This window comes from Sprattus sprattus (assembly GCF_963457725.1).
Source record: "Sprattus sprattus genome assembly, chromosome: 11".
NCBI lineage: Eukaryota > Metazoa > Chordata > Actinopteri > Clupeiformes > Clupeidae > Sprattus > Sprattus sprattus.
Window position 1 is genome coordinate 15,208,774 of NC_137909.1, and position 13,712 is coordinate 15,222,485.

Here is a 13,712-nt window from a genome sequence, read left to right on the forward strand (position 1 = left end):
GTTGAATGAATTTGACACGGTGTTTCACAAGACTAAATAACGAAATGCAGTTTAGTATCTAACAGGAAGTGCAAATAAGCAGAAAGTGCAGAATATGTGCATATGAATGGCAGTGGTATATACATAATGAGATAGTATAAGATACAGTATGATACAGTACTCTGTTTACTCATACTAGTCCCATGTCTGTACTCTGAAAAGCATTTGATGATCGGATCAACAGAATTCTTTTAAAGGGGGGGGGGGGGGGTGCATATCACGACAGGCCTATTTTCACACCAGTCAGAATAAGCACCCCCCTGTTCAATTCTACTAGGAAGGTGTCACATGCATGAAACTCACTGTGCTTACTCATACTAGTCCCATGTCTGTACTCTGAAAAGCATTTGATGATTGGATCAACAGAATTCTTTTAAAGGGGGGGTGCATATCACGACAGGCCTATTTTCACACCAGTCAGAATAAGCACCCCCCTCTTCAATTCTACTAGGAAGGTGTCACATGCATGAAACTCACTGTGCTTACTCATACTAGTCCCATGTCTGTACTCTGAAAAGCATTTGATGATCGGATCAACAGAATTCTTTTAAAGGGGGGGTGCATATCACGACAGGCCTATTTTCACACCAGTCAGAATAAGCACCCCCATGTTCAATTCTACTAGGAAGGTGTCACATGCATGAAACTCACTGTGCTTACTCATACTAGTCCCATGTATGTACTCTGAAAAGCATTTGATGATCGGATCAACAGAATTATTTTAAAGGAGGGGGTGCATATCACGACAGGCCTATTTTCACACCAGTCAGAATAAGCACCCCCTGTTCAATTCTACTAGGAAGGTGTCACATGCATGAAACTCACTCTGCTTACTCATACTAGTCCCTTGGCTGTACTCTGAAAAGCATTTGATGTTGGAGTCAACAGAATTATTTTAAGGGGGGTGCTTATTCTGACCGGTGTGAAAATAGGCCTGTCGTGATATGCACCCCCCCCCTTTAAAAGAATTCTGTTGACCCCAACATCAAATGCTTTTCAGAGTACAGACATGGGACTAGTATGAGTAGGCAGAGTGAGTTTCATGCATGTGCCACCTTCCTAGCAGAATTGAACAGGGGGTGCTTTTTCTGCATGGTATGAAATTGGCCTGTCGTGATATGCACCCCCCCTCCCCTTTAAAAGAATTCTGTTGATCCGATCATCAAATGCTTTTCAGAGTACAGACATGGGACTAGTATGAGTAAGCAGAGTACAGTATCATACTGTATCTTATACTATCCTAGTATATACCACTGCCATTCATATGCACATATTCTGCACTTTCTGCTTATTTGCACTTCCTGTTAGATCCTACACTGCATTTCGTTATTTAGTCTTGTGAAACAACGTGTCAAATACATTCAACTTGCTAATTAAAAATTACATTAATTCATTTTGAAGTCATGGCTTGGGTAGGCTATATATTTCCACAGAACAAAAAGGTGTTCTTTTGCGTTCGCTATTATCCGAGGTTTTTGAAAGAAAAACATCGGTTGTTTGTACTCTTAGAACAGTTCTAAAGACTGTAATCACTTGTGTTCTTCTCTTCCATCTCTTTCACAAATAATGAAATCGTAGTATAGTATTTTTCCATGCGTTTATTTAGGCGAACTGCTTTCCTTTCCGATCAAGCGAGTGGTGCGTCAAGGGTTGCATAGAAAAACATCGGTTGTTTGTACTCTTTAGAACAGTTCTAAAGACTGTAATCACTTGTGTTCTTCTCTTCGATCTCTTTCACAAATAATGAAATCGTAGTATAGTATTTTCCCCTGTGTTTGTTTAAGCAAGCGAGTGGTGCGTCAAGGGGGTGCATATTCTGACGGGGGTGCTGAATCGGGTACAACACCGGTTTGGAAGTGTTTTTTCAGACCCCTTTAGCAACTTTTATCTAAGTGCCAGTGACAAATCTAGCAACTTTTCAGCCAACCTTTTCATAGAAAAGAGTCGCCAGTACTCAGTACCTCTCTCTGCATCTGCTCTGCTCAGTAAGTGGCAGAGCATTGAAAGAGTCAATGCTTGAAGTTTATTGGATAGGTGTGTTTTGTTTTACCTGATTGTAGACTAGAAACAGCAGCAGCAGCACCTTTTCAAGCAGTGGCTTGTAAACAAGTTTTCTAGCTAGCGTCAGCTAGCAAGGTAAGAAACAAGCTTTTGCCAGTATAGCGAGCTATCGCTTTCTTGTTTGTTCCCATTTACTCTATTCAAAGGCAAAATATTATTGGCTTTGAATAGAGTTAATGGGCTTGTTTGTTGTTTCTTATAACGTCGATTGAAAATATTAATGATAAAATCTTTGGTTTGTTTGTGGGTTAGGGTTAGGGTATTGCTGAAAACAGGCGAATAGAGTACTGTTTATGTTCCCCAAACAACTGAAAGGGACATACATGTCAACACATTTAGCCATTTCTACAACCAATTTACATTTACCAGTAGGTGCATGATTATGTAACGTTGTAATGCAATAATAGGTGAGACCTTGAATCTGTTGAATGTTAATCTCATAATTTTTTAATTCCACAAAATTCATCTGAAGTTACCATTTAAGGGCTTATTACAGTGCATGAAATGCCCTGTATTGTTATTCCTAGGCTTCTTCTTCTTCTTCTTCTTGTTACCTTTTTCTGCGATTAATTCAGCCCGAACCGCTTAACGTAGAAACTTCATTCAAACTTTGTCGCGTAGGTCTTGTAAACGACACTTATGCTATGTATTTTTCACATTTCTAAACTTTAAACTTTGTAAGATATTAAAGAAAAACGAATATAAATTTCTCCCATTGACTTACATTGGGCCATTATGACATCATAATAGGGTCTTTAAACTGGCTTGCACCTGTGCTTTACTGACACCTGTGCCAAATCCAAGGAACCTCTTCTCTCTCTGTCCCTCTCAATTTAACTGTAACTAGGAACATTAAGACACCATCCATTCTCTATTTTTTTCTCTCCATCTCTCCATCTTTCTCTCTCAGTCAACTTTCTCTCACACTCAATCTCTCTTCTTCACTTCACACATTTTTATCTCCTTTTTTCAATATTTTCACTCTCTCTTTATCTCTTCATCCAGAGCCACTCTTGTTCACTCTTCTTTCCTTCTTCCACTCTTCTTTCCTTTCTTATTTTCTTCTTCCATTTTTCTTTCCTTCTTCCACTCTTCTTGCCTTTCTTTTTTCCTTCATCCACTCTTCTTTCCTTCCTTCACTCTTCTTTCCTTTCTTCTTTCATTATTTCACTCTTCTTTCTTTTCTTCTTTCCTTCTTCCACTCTTCTTTCCTTTCTTCACTCTTCTTTCTTTTCTTCTTTCCTTCTTTTACTCTTCTTTCCTTCTTCCACTCTTCTCTCCTTTCTTCACTCTTCTTTCCTTTTGTCTTTCCTTTTTCCACTCTTCTTTCCTTTCTTCTTTCCTTCTTTCACTCTTCTTTCTTTTCTTCTTCCTTTCTTAACCTTTGCATTTCATGCACTGGTATTTCCTTCAGGAAATGCATTTTCTAGTTTTTCAAAATGTTCTTTCATGGAGGCAATGCCCCGGACCTCCCTGGCGTTCTTGGGTTCACAATTGTATGTGTCATAGTCTGTTTCAACCTCACACACACTAATAAAAACATCACAAAACACATCGACACGCAAGCACAAACACATACATACCCACACAGTTTTTGCCGCAGTTAGAACACTATCACACTTCCTGCAGGAGAAGCCCAATCAGACACCAGACTGGGCTCTTTCTCATCCTGGGCATTCAGAGCAGTTGGACACTTTACACCTCGGCAAACATACCAGACGTCATACCAACGCTGTTCGGGTTAGCAGAGTGTGTGTGATTCGAGTCTTTGAGGCTTGGGACCATTTGGAACACAAACCCCTCCTTTCCTCCTTTTCCCACAAGAGCCCAAGAGTAGCCAATCACATCAGAGCCATTCCAGAGTTCCGTGATGTTTGTGCTCTACAAGACCTTTGCGTGGGGAATGGGATGAGTGCTGTAATCCGGTGGTATTTAGATTTTAGTATGACTCGAAGTAAACAAGTGTGTGTGTGTGTGTGTGTGTGTGTGTGTGTGTGTGTGTGTGGAGGGATTGTACAGCTGTGTCTGTGTGCACATGCCTTTTGATGTGTGTCAGTGTATGTGACCATATGTGCTTATGTGTAAGTATGCTGTTTGTGTGTGTGTGTGTGTGTGTGTGCGTGTGCGTGTGCGCGTGTGTGTGTGTGTGCGCGTGTGTGTGTGTGTGTGTGGTCTTACCATGGATGGGTGTGTGCTCAGCAGGTGCTGAATCGGGTACAACACCGGTTTGGAAGTGTTTTTTCAGACCCCTTTAGCAACTTTTATCTAAGTGCCAGTGACAAATCTAGCAACTTTTCAGCCAACCTTTTCATAGAAAAGAGTCGCCAGTACTCAGTACCTCTCTCTGCATCTGCTCTGCTCAGTAAGTGGCAGAGCATTGAAAGAGTCAATGCTTGAAGTTTATTGGATAGGTGTGTTTTGTTTTACCTGATTGTAGACTAGAAACAGCAGCAGCAGCACCTTTTCAAGCAGTGGCTTGTAAACAAGTTTTCTAGCTAGCGTCAGCTAGCAAGGTAAGAAACAAGCTTTTGCCAGTATAGCGAGCTATCGCTTTCTTGTTTGTTCCCATTTACTCTATTCAAAGGCAAAATATTATTGGCTTTGAATAGAGTTAATGGGCTTGTTTGTTGTTTCTTATAACGTCGATTGAAAATATTAATGATAAAATCTTTGGTTTGTTTGTGGGTTAGGGTTAGGGTATTGCTGAAAACAGGCGAATAGAGTACTGTTTATGTTCCCCAAACAACTGAAAGGGACATACATGTCAACACATTTAGCCATTTCTACAACCAATTTACATTTACCAGTAGGTGCATGATTATGTAACGTTGTAATGCAATAATAGGTGAGACCTTGAATCTGTTGAATGTTAATCTCATAATTTTTTAATTCCACAAAATTCATCTGAAGTTACCATTTAAGGGCTTATTACAGTGCATGAAATGCCCTGTATTGTTATTCCTAGGCTTCTTCTTCTTCTTCTTCTTGTTACCTTTTTCTGCGATTAATTCAGCCCGAACCGCTTAACGTAGAAACTTCATTCAAACTTTGTCGCGTAGGTCTTGTAAACGACACTTATGCTATGTATTTTTCACATTTCTAAACTTTAAACTTTGTAAGATATTAAAGAAAAACGAATATAAATTTCTCCCATTGACTTACATTGGGCCATTATGACATCATAATAGGGTCTTTAAACTGGCTTGCACCTGTGCTTTACTGACACCTGTGCCAAATCCAAGGAACCTCTTCTCTCTCTGTCCCTCTCAATTTAACTGTAACTAGGAACATTAAGACACCATCCATTCTCTATTTTTTTCTCTCCATCTCTCCATCTTTCTCTCTCAGTCAACTTTCTCTCACACTCAATCTCTCTTCTTCACTTCACACATTTTTATCTCCTTTTTTCAATATTTTCACTCTCTCTTTATCTCTTCATCCAGAGCCACTCTTGTTCACTCTTCTTTCCTTCTTCCACTCTTCTTTCCTTTCTTATTTTCTTCTTCCATTTTTCTTTCCTTCTTCCACTCTTCTTGCCTTTCTTTTTTCCTTCATCCACTCTTCTTTCCTTCCTTCACTCTTCTTTCCTTTCTTCTTTCATTATTTCACTCTTCTTTCTTTTCTTCTTTCCTTCTTCCACTCTTCTTTCCTTTCTTCACTCTTCTTTCTTTTCTTCTTTCCTTCTTTTACTCTTCTTTCCTTCTTCCACTCTTCTCTCCTTTCTTCACTCTTCTTTCCTTTTGTCTTTCCTTTTTCCACTCTTCTTTCCTTTCTTCTTTCCTTCTTTCACTCTTCTTTCTTTTCTTCTTCCTTTCTTAACCTTTGCATTTCATGCACTGGTATTTCCTTCAGGAAATGCATTTTCTAGTTTTTCAAAATGTTCTTTCATGGAGGCAATGCCCCGGACCTCCCTGGCGTTCTTGGGTTCACAATTGTATGTGTCATAGTCTGTTTCAACCTCACACACACTAATAAAAACATCACAAAACACATCGACACGCAAGCACAAACACATACATACCCACACAGTTTTTGCCGCAGTTAGAACACTATCACACTTCCTGCAGGAGAAGCCCAATCAGACACCAGACTGGGCTCTTTCTCATCCTGGGCATTCAGAGCAGTTGGACACTTTACACCTCGGCAAACATACCAGACGTCATACCAACGCTGTTCGGGTTAGCAGAGTGTGTGTGATTCGAGTCTTTGAGGCTTGGGACCATTTGGAACACAAACCCCTCCTTTCCTCCTTTTCCCACAAGAGCCCAAGAGTAGCCAATCACATCAGAGCCATTCCAGAGTTCCGTGATGTTTGTGCTCTACAAGACCTTTGCGTGGGGAATGGGATGAGTGCTGTAATCCGGTGGTATTTAGATTTTAGTATGACTCGAAGTAAACAAGTGTGTGTGTGTGTGTGTGTGTGTGTGTGTGTGTGTGTGTGTGGAGGGATTGTACAGCTGTGTCTGTGTGCACATGCCTTTTGATGTGTGTCAGTGTATGTGACCATATGTGCTTATGTGTAAGTATGCTGTTTGTGTGTGTGTGTGTGTGTGTGTGCGTGTGCGTGTGCGCGTGTGTGTGTGTGTGCGCGTGTGTGTGTGTGTGTGTGGTCTTACCATGGATGGGTGTGTGCTCAGCAGGTGCTGAATCGGGTACAACACCGGTTTGGAAGTGTTTTTTCAGACCCCTTTAGCAACTTTTATCTAAGTGCCAGTGACAAATCTAGCAACTTTTCAGCCAACCTTTTCATAGAAAAGAGTCGCCAGTACTCAGTACCTCTCTCTGCATCTGCTCTGCTCAGTAAGTGGCAGAGCATTGAAAGAGTCAATGCTTGAAGTTTATTGGATAGGTGTGTTTTGTTTTACCTGATTGTAGACTAGAAACAGCAGCAGCAGCACCTTTTCAAGCAGTGGCTTGTAAACAAGTTTTCTAGCTAGCGTCAGCTAGCAAGGTAAGAAACAAGCTTTTGCCAGTATAGCGAGCTATCGCTTTCTTGTTTGTTCCCATTTACTCTATTCAAAGGCAAAATATTATTGGCTTTGAATAGAGTTAATGGGCTTGTTTGTTGTTTCTTATAACGTCGATTGAAAATATTAATGATAAAATCTTTGGTTTGTTTGTGGGTTAGGGTTAGGGTATTGCTGAAAACAGGCGAATAGAGTACTGTTTATGTTCCCCAAACAACTGAAAGGGACATACATGTCAACACATTTAGCCATTTCTACAACCAATTTACATTTACCAGTAGGTGCATGATTATGTAACGTTGTAATGCAATAATAGGTGAGACCTTGAATCTGTTGAATGTTAATCTCATAATTTTTTAATTCCACAAAATTCATCTGAAGTTACCATTTAAGGGCTTATTACAGTGCATGAAATGCCCTGTATTGTTATTCCTAGGCTTCTTCTTCTTCTTCTTCTTGTTACCTTTTTCTGCGATTAATTCAGCCCGAACCGCTTAACGTAGAAACTTCATTCAAACTTTGTCGCGTAGGTCTTGTAAACGACACTTATGCTATGTATTTTTCACATTTCTAAACTTTAAACTTTGTAAGATATTAAAGAAAAACGAATATAAATTTCTCCCATTGACTTACATTGGGCCATTATGACATCATAATAGGGTCTTTAAACTGGCTTGCACCTGTGCTTTACTGACACCTGTGCCAAATCCAAGGAACCTCTTCTCTCTCTGTCCCTCTCAATTTAACTGTAACTAGGAACATTAAGACACCATCCATTCTCTATTTTTTTCTCTCCATCTCTCCATCTTTCTCTCTCAGTCAACTTTCTCTCACACTCAATCTCTCTTCTTCACTTCACACATTTTTATCTCCTTTTTTCAATATTTTCACTCTCTCTTTATCTCTTCATCCAGAGCCACTCTTGTTCACTCTTCTTTCCTTCTTCCACTCTTCTTTCCTTTCTTATTTTCTTCTTCCATTTTTCTTTCCTTCTTCCACTCTTCTTGCCTTTCTTTTTTCCTTCATCCACTCTTCTTTCCTTCCTTCACTCTTCTTTCCTTTCTTCTTTCATTATTTCACTCTTCTTTCTTTTCTTCTTTCCTTCTTCCACTCTTCTTTCCTTTCTTCACTCTTCTTTCTTTTCTTCTTTCCTTCTTTTACTCTTCTTTCCTTCTTCCACTCTTCTCTCCTTTCTTCACTCTTCTTTCCTTTTGTCTTTCCTTTTTCCACTCTTCTTTCCTTTCTTCTTTCCTTCTTTCACTCTTCTTTCTTTTCTTCTTCCTTTCTTAACCTTTGCATTTCATGCACTGGTATTTCCTTCAGGAAATGCATTTTCTAGTTTTTCAAAATGTTCTTTCATGGAGGCAATGCCCCGGACCTCCCTGGCGTTCTTGGGTTCACAATTGTATGTGTCATAGTCTGTTTCAACCTCACACACACTAATAAAAACATCACAAAACACATCGACACGCAAGCACAAACACATACATACCCACACAGTTTTTGCCGCAGTTAGAACACTATCACACTTCCTGCAGGAGAAGCCCAATCAGACACCAGACTGGGCTCTTTCTCATCCTGGGCATTCAGAGCAGTTGGACACTTTACACCTCGGCAAACATACCAGACGTCATACCAACGCTGTTCGGGTTAGCAGAGTGTGTGTGATTCGAGTCTTTGAGGCTTGGGACCATTTGGAACACAAACCCCTCCTTTCCTCCTTTTCCCACAAGAGCCCAAGAGTAGCCAATCACATCAGAGCCATTCCAGAGTTCCGTGATGTTTGTGCTCTACAAGACCTTTGCGTGGGGAATGGGATGAGTGCTGTAATCCGGTGGTATTTAGATTTTAGTATGACTCGAAGTAAACAAGTGTGTGTGTGTGTGTGTGTGTGTGTGTGTGTGTGTGTGTGTGGAGGGATTGTACAGCTGTGTCTGTGTGCACATGCCTTTTGATGTGTGTCAGTGTATGTGACCATATGTGCTTATGTGTAAGTATGCTGTTTGTGTGTGTGTGTGTGTGTGTGTGCGTGTGCGTGTGCGCGTGTGTGTGTGTGTGCGCGTGTGTGTGTGTGTGTGTGGTCTTACCATGGATGGGTGTGTGCTCAGCAGGTGCTGAATCGGGTACAACACCGGTTTGGAAGTGTTTTTTCAGACCCCTTTAGCAACTTTTATCTAAGTGCCAGTGACAAATCTAGCAACTTTTCAGCCAACCTTTTCATAGAAAAGAGTCGCCAGTACTCAGTACCTCTCTCTGCATCTGCTCTGCTCAGTAAGTGGCAGAGCATTGAAAGAGTCAATGCTTGAAGTTTATTGGATAGGTGTGTTTTGTTTTACCTGATTGTAGACTAGAAACAGCAGCAGCAGCACCTTTTCAAGCAGTGGCTTGTAAACAAGTTTTCTAGCTAGCGTCAGCTAGCAAGGTAAGAAACAAGCTTTTGCCAGTATAGCGAGCTATCGCTTTCTTGTTTGTTCCCATTTACTCTATTCAAAGGCAAAATATTATTGGCTTTGAATAGAGTTAATGGGCTTGTTTGTTGTTTCTTATAACGTCGATTGAAAATATTAATGATAAAATCTTTGGTTTGTTTGTGGGTTAGGGTTAGGGTATTGCTGAAAACAGGCGAATAGAGTACTGTTTATGTTCCCCAAACAACTGAAAGGGACATACATGTCAACACATTTAGCCATTTCTACAACCAATTTACATTTACCAGTAGGTGCATGATTATGTAACGTTGTAATGCAATAATAGGTGAGACCTTGAATCTGTTGAATGTTAATCTCATAATTTTTTAATTCCACAAAATTCATCTGAAGTTACCATTTAAGGGCTTATTACAGTGCATGAAATGCCCTGTATTGTTATTCCTAGGCTTCTTCTTCTTCTTCTTCTTGTTACCTTTTTCTGCGATTAATTCAGCCCGAACCGCTTAACGTAGAAACTTCATTCAAACTTTGTCGCGTAGGTCTTGTAAACGACACTTATGCTATGTATTTTTCACATTTCTAAACTTTAAACTTTGTAAGATATTAAAGAAAAACGAATATAAATTTCTCCCATTGACTTACATTGGGCCATTATGACATCATAATAGGGTCTTTAAACTGGCTTGCACCTGTGCTTTACTGACACCTGTGCCAAATCCAAGGAACCTCTTCTCTCTCTGTCCCTCTCAATTTAACTGTAACTAGGAACATTAAGACACCATCCATTCTCTATTTTTTTCTCTCCATCTCTCCATCTTTCTCTCTCAGTCAACTTTCTCTCACACTCAATCTCTCTTCTTCACTTCACACATTTTTATCTCCTTTTTTCAATATTTTCACTCTCTCTTTATCTCTTCATCCAGAGCCACTCTTGTTCACTCTTCTTTCCTTCTTCCACTCTTCTTTCCTTTCTTATTTTCTTCTTCCATTTTTCTTTCCTTCTTCCACTCTTCTTGCCTTTCTTTTTTCCTTCATCCACTCTTCTTTCCTTCCTTCACTCTTCTTTCCTTTCTTCTTTCATTATTTCACTCTTCTTTCTTTTCTTCTTTCCTTCTTCCACTCTTCTTTCCTTTCTTCACTCTTCTTTCTTTTCTTCTTTCCTTCTTTTACTCTTCTTTCCTTCTTCCACTCTTCTCTCCTTTCTTCACTCTTCTTTCCTTTTGTCTTTCCTTTTTCCACTCTTCTTTCCTTTCTTCTTTCCTTCTTTCACTCTTCTTTCTTTTCTTCTTCCTTTCTTAACCTTTGCATTTCATGCACTGGTATTTCCTTCAGGAAATGCATTTTCTAGTTTTTCAAAATGTTCTTTCATGGAGGCAATGCCCCGGACCTCCCTGGCGTTCTTGGGTTCACAATTGTATGTGTCATAGTCTGTTTCAACCTCACACACACTAATAAAAACATCACAAAACACATCGACACGCAAGCACAAACACATACATACCCACACAGTTTTTGCCGCAGTTAGAACACTATCACACTTCCTGCAGGAGAAGCCCAATCAGACACCAGACTGGGCTCTTTCTCATCCTGGGCATTCAGAGCAGTTGGACACTTTACACCTCGGCAAACATACCAGACGTCATACCAACGCTGTTCGGGTTAGCAGAGTGTGTGTGATTCGAGTCTTTGAGGCTTGGGACCATTTGGAACACAAACCCCTCCTTTCCTCCTTTTCCCACAAGAGCCCAAGAGTAGCCAATCACATCAGAGCCATTCCAGAGTTCCGTGATGTTTGTGCTCTACAAGACCTTTGCGTGGGGAATGGGATGAGTGCTGTAATCCGGTGGTATTTAGATTTTAGTATGACTCGAAGTAAACAAGTGTGTGTGTGTGTGTGTGTGTGTGTGTGTGTGTGTGTGTGTGGAGGGATTGTACAGCTGTGTCTGTGTGCACATGCCTTTTGATGTGTGTCAGTGTATGTGACCATATGTGCTTATGTGTAAGTATGCTGTTTGTGTGTGTGTGTGTGTGTGTGTGCGTGTGCGTGTGCGCGTGTGTGTGTGTGTGCGCGTGTGTGTGTGTGTGTGTGGTCTTACCATGGATGGGTGTGTGCTCAGCAGGTAGAGGCATCCCTCTCTAATGAGCCTGGTGGACTCTCTTAGAGGCCTGCTGTGTTGCTGTGTGTGTGCTGTGTGTGTGTTGTGTTGCAGAGCGGCACACAGCGCAGCAGTGTAGCTCACGGAGCGTGGACAGATGAATGTCATCAGAGAGCCTTCTGGACAGGATTAAGGGTTAGAGACTTTCAAGATGGGGAGCATTATGAGGAGATCCGTATTTAGTTCATTAGAGGGATTAGGAGACAGGACACACTAATGACATCAGCCACAGGGCCAATTCATGCCACAACGGCAGTCAGTGTGTAGCCACGCCAAGCTTATAACGGACAAATCAGAGATGTAACGAACACACACACCTCTGTGGGAACACACATATGGACATTATGCAAGACTACACCACCAAAAATATCACTAACAATAAGCACTCAACTGGTCATCACTAGAACACAAAACTATTTATCTCACAACAAATACAAGACAAACTGTGTTCCATATCAACACAACCAATAATATCACTCACAACCACTACACAGCTGACATTCTCACACAACCCTTTCACTTCACTCAGTCTTAAGAAGAAGAAAAAAATGATAAATCGTGATTAATCACAGCAAACTGTGCAATTAAGTAGTTACTTTTTCATATACCCCGGAGAGGAGAAATACTCTTTTCTGATTGGCTGGCAGGTGTCATTAGTTCTCTATAATGAGACACCTATGAAGTAGATCCCGTGGAAAAGTCAATGCTCTGGAAATGTTGAATGGTAACTATAACAACCAAAGTAAATAAAGGTTGATTGAAAGAGGCTAGCTACTACACTGAATATGCATTCAGGCAAGGTAATGAATTACCAAAATAAACATATTATCTAATTTTCACAGGTGGTGTAAACACGATGAATTCCGAAATCAAGTTATCTGGAGAACTAGCAAGCTGGCTAGCAAGCAAGGAATTAGAAACAGCTACCAAGCTAAAGTATTTGGACTTTGGACAACATTTGGACTTTGGACAACAGTGGAATCAACTGTAACCAAGCAAACTACCCATAGTGATCCTTGTCCTTGACTATAGAATGGATTTGGCACTTTGAACTCAATATGTAGGATTCTTTTTAAACAGAACCACATATTTAATTTTCAGGGCAATACAATCATGCGTAAATACATGTGTGGCAACCGGGGTATAAGCGGGATTACAGCCTTCAAGGTGTTTTCTTCGCGTCATGGAGTTCTTTGCATCCGCCTCATATAACGGGACACCTCAGCGATCTTTATCCCTTACTTAGCCTAATCAATTGAGAGCACTAGAATTAGTTATAAATATGGGTTCTGATCTTGACTCATTCTATAATAACAAACAAACAAAAATAACACAACTAAATAAAAATGAAAAGATGCACTTGTAGCAGCAGCTGTAGCTTATTTATGAAGTCACAGCTTAGATATATGGATTTGGGTTTGGAGACTTTGAGACAGGGTTTAACTATATCAGATGGACTCTATTAGGTTTTTCAAAAAGCTTTCAGAAGAACAAAGATTAATCAGGGACAGAGCAGCGAAGTGTGCTGCAACTACAAGGCTCTGAGACAGGGTAATTGAATCAAAAAATGAGAGTCCATGAGCTGTAATTGGCAGGTTCTAGAGAAGCAGGTGCCAGTTTGTTCATCTAACGACCGAGAGCAAATTAGAACTGTTGTCAAAAAAAAGGGGGGGGGGGGGGGGTGCTTGGGGGTAGAGGAAAAAACTGCTTGTTATGATCACGACAGCGAACACAGCGAGTTTTCCTCTCTTGAGGTCTGTCAACCGGATCATTCAAGATCAGACCAAATCAAGGGGAAAAACTGTTAAAAGAGAGAGAGCGAGAGAGAAAGCCCTGCCTTCCCATTGATTTGACTGCCTTCCAAGAAAATATTAATAATGGATGAAACACTGTTTCCTGGAGTCAGTTTATCATTTTCATTTAAAATCTGCCATGCAACCTATAACTAGCCTAAACTGAATTCTCCTTGGTAACTGAGGCTACGTGGTATGCTGTTACTGTAACATATGATGTAACCACACACGACATTTGCATTTGCCATAGCATAATCTCACACAATG